The sequence below is a fragment of the Microplitis demolitor genome, chromosome 7 (assembly GCF_026212275.2).
Source record: "Microplitis demolitor isolate Queensland-Clemson2020A chromosome 7, iyMicDemo2.1a, whole genome shotgun sequence".
Taxonomy (NCBI): Eukaryota; Metazoa; Arthropoda; class Insecta; order Hymenoptera; family Braconidae; genus Microplitis; species Microplitis demolitor.
This window is the reverse complement of record NC_068551.1, coordinates 12,266,200-12,272,523: the sequence shown is the minus strand read 5'-3', so window position 1 is coordinate 12,272,523 and position 6,324 is coordinate 12,266,200.

Genomic DNA, 6,324 nt, shown 5'->3' with positions numbered 1-6,324 from the left:
GGAGCTACGTATGACTTTCTCTGTTTGAATATTGCATTATATATAATCATAAATAATCATGCCTGATTATACATAATTATGGATAATTATGTATGATTATATATACAAAAAATTTCTCGGAATAGTATTATATATAATCATATATAATTATATATAATCTGATGTACATATCCGTTTATAATTGTATATAGTTATATATGATCATATATAGTTATATATAATTATATATGATTATCTATAAAAATTTTTTCTCGGGACGTTCATCGTACATCAATTTACCTGAAAATATGAGCCCTTTCTTATGTAAGCATATGACGGTATTATTATATCACTTTTGCGTCAGAATATAATTTATAATTTATGTAATTGCATGATTTATTTCTTACGTAAATAATACATATATTTATGACTTTAATATGACGTCACAGTAGAATAGAGATAGGACATAATATTTACTTAATATAAGTCACCATTATGATGTCATATAAAAGTCAAATTTTAGGTTAGTTCTATGTCATAATTATGTCACACTATATGACCATCTCAAAGTCATCAATAAAGACATTTTTATGTTATATCTATGTAAAAATTTTATGATCTCTATATGACGTCATATAAAGGTCATGTGTTCTCTGGGAGGTGATTATTTAGCTAGTCTTGGCACAATACTGACTCACGATATTGGGCCCAGGGTTGCGAATTCTTTAATGAGAAAATCTGCAATTAAAATTTAAACTTTTAATCCGTAATTGAATTTATTTCAAATAAAATTACAAAATTAATTTTCAATTTAACAATTTGCATTGAAATATTGAAGAATTAATAATAATTTAGAAACGTGAGATTAAATATTAAAAAATTAATTTTAATCCAGAGACGCGGGATTCAAAATCGAAAAACTAATCTGTAATCAGACAAGTCAAATTAAAAATTGAATAATTAGTTTTTCAATTGGCACGTTGGTTTAAAATTATAACGTTCTCTTCTATTTTACGCGTCCCACGGCGGAGTGTGGTTGGCGCTCAATAGCCGTTATGGCTCTCCGTTGGTTGAAAAATACTGAAAATAAAACTAATAACGAAACAAAATGTCCCACCTGGAGATATACTGAATCTCCCTGGACCCGCAGCTCTGCTCAGGCTGGGTTAGACAACCTAGTTGGGCGCCAGTTCGTGTGCCCCACGAACAAAATTAACTCAAAATAAAACAACGGAGAAAAATGAAAATAAAAATAAAAATAAATGACAGGGTAACAGTTTCAGATTTCAGGAAAAGTAAAGCAAGAAAAAGATAGCAGTACTTTAAATAAATAAATTTAAATAACTACCGGGTTGATGACCATTTGTTTCAAATATATTTCAAATTAAAAATTAATTAATCAAATATATCGCATACTCACATAAACAATATCAAAAAAATAATAGTAGCTCACTTACAACAAAATAAAAATAGTATGCGTATACCAAAATTATAATCAAAATAATAATACTGAATAAACAATAAGTATATCAGCCGCACAATAGCTTATCGCATATGCAGAACATAATCACTCGCCTATGATTATCATAGGAACATATAAATATTAGTAAGTAATAATCTCACTCACACGTGAACATAAACAAACTAAATATAATGCACGGAGAACAATCTCAGAATAATACTTCAATAATTGTAAATTATTATATCACTCGCAAGTGAATAGAAAATATTAAATAAAATAATCTCACATAGGAATTTAAAGTATTTCCAGTGAGAATTCCCAGTAATTTCCATGGGTGAATTTTACGGTATTCACAAAATAATATTATCCTATACTCAAATAATAAAGATAAATAACACTCTTAGATAAAATAATTATGAATGATAGTTATACCTTTGTATCACTCTCACGTGATAATTAAAATAATAAAATAATAATAACGCAGGAAAATAATAAATATATCAGTAATAATTTATATTAATAATAAATGATAATAAAAAATAACCAAATATTTATCACACTTAACATTTGGTAAAATAATACTGAATATTTTCACTGACTGTATTCGTATTTACTGAGTATAATATTCACGCATTCCATCATATGCTTATGACCAATTACTAATAATCAGAATTCCCTATCTCTCTTACTTTTATGCTATAGACAAATGATCACCAACTCGGGAATCAAAATTACACGTCTATGTATTAGCCAAAAAGTACTTACAGTTTATGTATTATTCAACTCCCTTGGTTGCACACTAATACGGTAAATGTATTTTCCTTTATGCGGTTTACCAAAATACTCAAATAATGCCAATGGGTTTATATTATCTACACAAAATACCAAATGGCGACAAATTTATAATTATTTTAATGTAACAGAGCACACACGCTACTCTTACAGAGACTTTCCCACGTGTGACCATGGCAGCACGTGATTCTCATGCCGGCACTTAGGCCGACACCATTTTGTCCTATATCTCACTTTGATCAATGGAGATATACAACTGTCGCATGTTATTTCTTTTTACAGTACCACCAACGTACTACATAACTTTGGCCGTATAATTTATCAAGTTCCCGACGCTAAACGACCAATTATATATTTCATAATTAATTGTTAATATGATTTACCGATAAATCAACCAATGATTTATTCATAAAACTAGTAAATTTATTTATAATAAATAAATTTACGGATGCCAACTGTTGTGTTGACGCGCACGCGCCAACCAATTCAAAATAATCATAAGCACATAAATAAAATGCGCAACTATTTCTCTCAGGGCTATAAAAATCCAAACATATGCTCACATTACTCAGTGACATCTCCTGATTCAAACACAATTTATACCTAGGAAACCAATAAAGTATTATTAACGCCATAATTAAAACAAAATCTTATAAATAAACAAAATAATCATTTTAACAAACTATCGGATGAGACGTGTGAGCAGCGTGTGCTGCCCTCTGTTGCTCACCGACCTGATGTGAGACTGCCGCGATATCTAAATATCGTGACAAAATTTCAAAAATTAATTCTAATTCAGAAACGTGGGATTAAAAATTAAATAATTACTTGTTAATTCAAACACATAGCATCAAAAGTTGGAAATTGCTTTTTAATTTCGATATGGTACGAAATCAGATAAGCAATCGAGACAAATTTGACGGCACTTATAACAGAAAAGGATTCTGTTTTACTTGACCTTTAAGATTAAATATTTTTAAACTTACTCTTGATCGTAAGATATAAAAGAATTTGAAATAAAAAGATCATTCATAGTTGAGATATTTGAGAATTAAATTTGTTGAATAATTTTCAGTGTAAACAGAGAATTTGAAATTAAAACAACGCTAATCCGATGTTCGGAATTGAAAATTTTTCATTTAATTTTTGATATAAAAATAGAAAATTAAAAAACGGAATATAATTTTTTAATCCCCTTTAGCTATAGCTAATTAAAATTGTTTAATTACTTTTCAATTATTAAATATGGAATTTGAGATTAGAAAGAAATTTTTTAATCTGGTTTTCCGAATTGAAATTGTTCATTTAATGTTTTATTTTAAAACGTAGATTTAAAAACTAATATATTACATTTTACTGCTACTTAACGAATTAAAAATTTGAAATTTAGTTTTTACTCAAAAATGTAGGATTAAAAATTAAAAAATTATTTTGAATTCAAAGATATTAAATTAAAAATTAAAAAATCATTTTTAATTTTTGTTTTTGGATTATAAAATATAAAAAAATAATTTGCAACTCTGATTGGGCCAGTAATTAGAGCAGTCTTGGCCCAATACTCTCACTCAAGCATGGCTCGGTATGATTATTTCGATGCTTAGACAGACTTGGATCACTTGGATTTCAAGCTTCTCCCAGGATTGATAAATCTTTCGCCGAACCCCGACCAAGCTTGAGTCTACGGTTTTCGACGTAAGACTTTTTGGGGCGTGGTAGGGGAAAATTTTTGTTACTCCTTATCTTGTTAGGTTAATCTTATCTAGCGTGAATCTTTCTTGTAACTCGTATACGTGAAAGTATATATTTGTGTATATGTGTAAGCATGTATAAGTGCCTGTGTGGGTCTAGTGGTATACCAAAGTGAGTAAATGTATAGTTGAGTATATATAGTGTCGTAAAGTATATAGTTTATGAACAGTCTCAAATAATATATATATATATATATATATACATATATACATATATATATACATATACATATATATTACAGTATATACCAGACATTAAGTTTGTTTATGTGTATTTAAATCATATGGATGCCTTGGTAAAATTAGCGTGTTTACAAAATCGATTTTGATCATAGTCAGAGTGTGGTATAGCGATTTATAAGTTTGCATTTTAAAATAATTAGGCTAGTCAACAAGTTCAAAAACGCGAAAATTCTTGATAAAGCTCTCAAAAATATGAGCAATAGCTCATTGGATTTGGAATGACGTCTAAAAAAAATATTCTCGAGGATGTATTAGCCCATAAAGAAATTCTATTGTTATTAACAAATTAAAAAAAAAATAATGGCACTCAGTTTTTCGTTAATAACTCAAAATCTATTAATATTTTTGAAATTTTTAAAAAAAGATTCTTAACCAGTAATGTCAACTTATTGTCGATTTAATTTAATTCACGGACAAACACTAGAAATCCAAAATAAAGAGCTCTTAGCGTTTTTTAGAAACCTTAATAGAGGGCTAAAAATTTCATAATTTCAAAAATCCTAATTCGTTTCCAAAAAATTGTTTTAAAATTCTCATTAACTATACAAGCGCAATAAAGATAGTCTGATTCATTACTTGAAAGTGAGAGAGAAGTCCAGTGATATTTCCCCTTAAAGAGGAGCAATTTTTTAATAAAAAAAGTCACAACTATTTAAAATTGATTTAATTTTTAAAAGATAATTGGAGACTCTCTTTAGGAAATAACAGAATGATATCGACAACGAAATCAAATGCAACGATCGAAGGAGTGTTCTTAAAATTTTTATATGATATTCAGGGCAAAACTTATATTTTTCTTATTCGTTATCGTTATTCTTCGATAACAAATGCACATATCATAGCACCCAAAAGTATAACTGAAGTAGATCAATAATAATAATACTTTTGTAAATATAGACATTAAAATATTTTGAATTTATTATTTATTGAAAATGAAAATTTTGTTTATACCCTACAATCAATCAGAAGTAAATCCAGATTTGATACAGATTTTATTTAAATCCGAATTCTCTCCGTCATTCAAAGTTCCGGAGTTTAACAAAAACACTTCGACTTCAAAGTGAATAAGGTCTTTTTTATAAATGGAATGATTTCGGAGTGTCGCCGATTTTATTTCAATCCGCATTCACTTCGGCCCGGAGTTTTAATACTTAAATAAATTGATATTCAATAGAAACAGCTGTTAATTACAACCATAATTATTGAAATAAATAATTTAATCAGATATTAAGAACTAAACTTAAAATATTACGTTTTTAATTCATAAAATATTTTAGTAACTTACTAAATTATAATTTCGTACATATAATACATAGTGAAAATATTAAATTATTGAATAACTATAATGATATAGTTTTTATGGGATTATTTGATATTTCCGTGCAATGTGAAATTTTATCTCATGGTATGGTCATGTAAATCATACGACAGTTTGTGATTCAGTGGAACTATACTTGTGCAAGTTTTATTATCAGCTACTTATAATTTTTAAAAATCATTTCGCGTGAATATATGGAGAGGGGATCTCGTGATAATTTCTGTACTCAATACAAATGTCAAAATCTCAAAGACCTGAGCTCACTATGTATTAGTAATTTTTTCTTATAATTAATATTTTCCGAAAGCCTCCTTCGGAGTATAATTCACCACAAAGAGGAGTAAATAAATAAAAAGTCATTAATTCCACGTTCACTCTGGATTCACTCCGCATTCAGTCTGAAAATTTTTTACAGTGTACTGATACCTTTTCCGTTCTAATAACATTTTAATATACTGTTCAAAATAATAATGATAATATTAATAATAAATGTGTTACCTAACGATTACCATAAAATTAATTTAAAATAAAACTTTATTATAGTATTTAATAAACGTGTACTTGGCTCGAGACACTACCGTGTCTTCTGATATGAATCGGAGAAGTTTCACTTTGTTCAGTCACGAGCTTGACTAATTTGAATCAAGCTTCGTGCATATCTGCTAAGTCCGGGAGTTGCCGAGCTCGCTACTGACTGAAGGTCAGAATAGTACCGGGTCACTTGCTATTTGGACCCGGCACATACAATTTTTAACTCAGAACCGTGTCAAGACGCCTTGAGA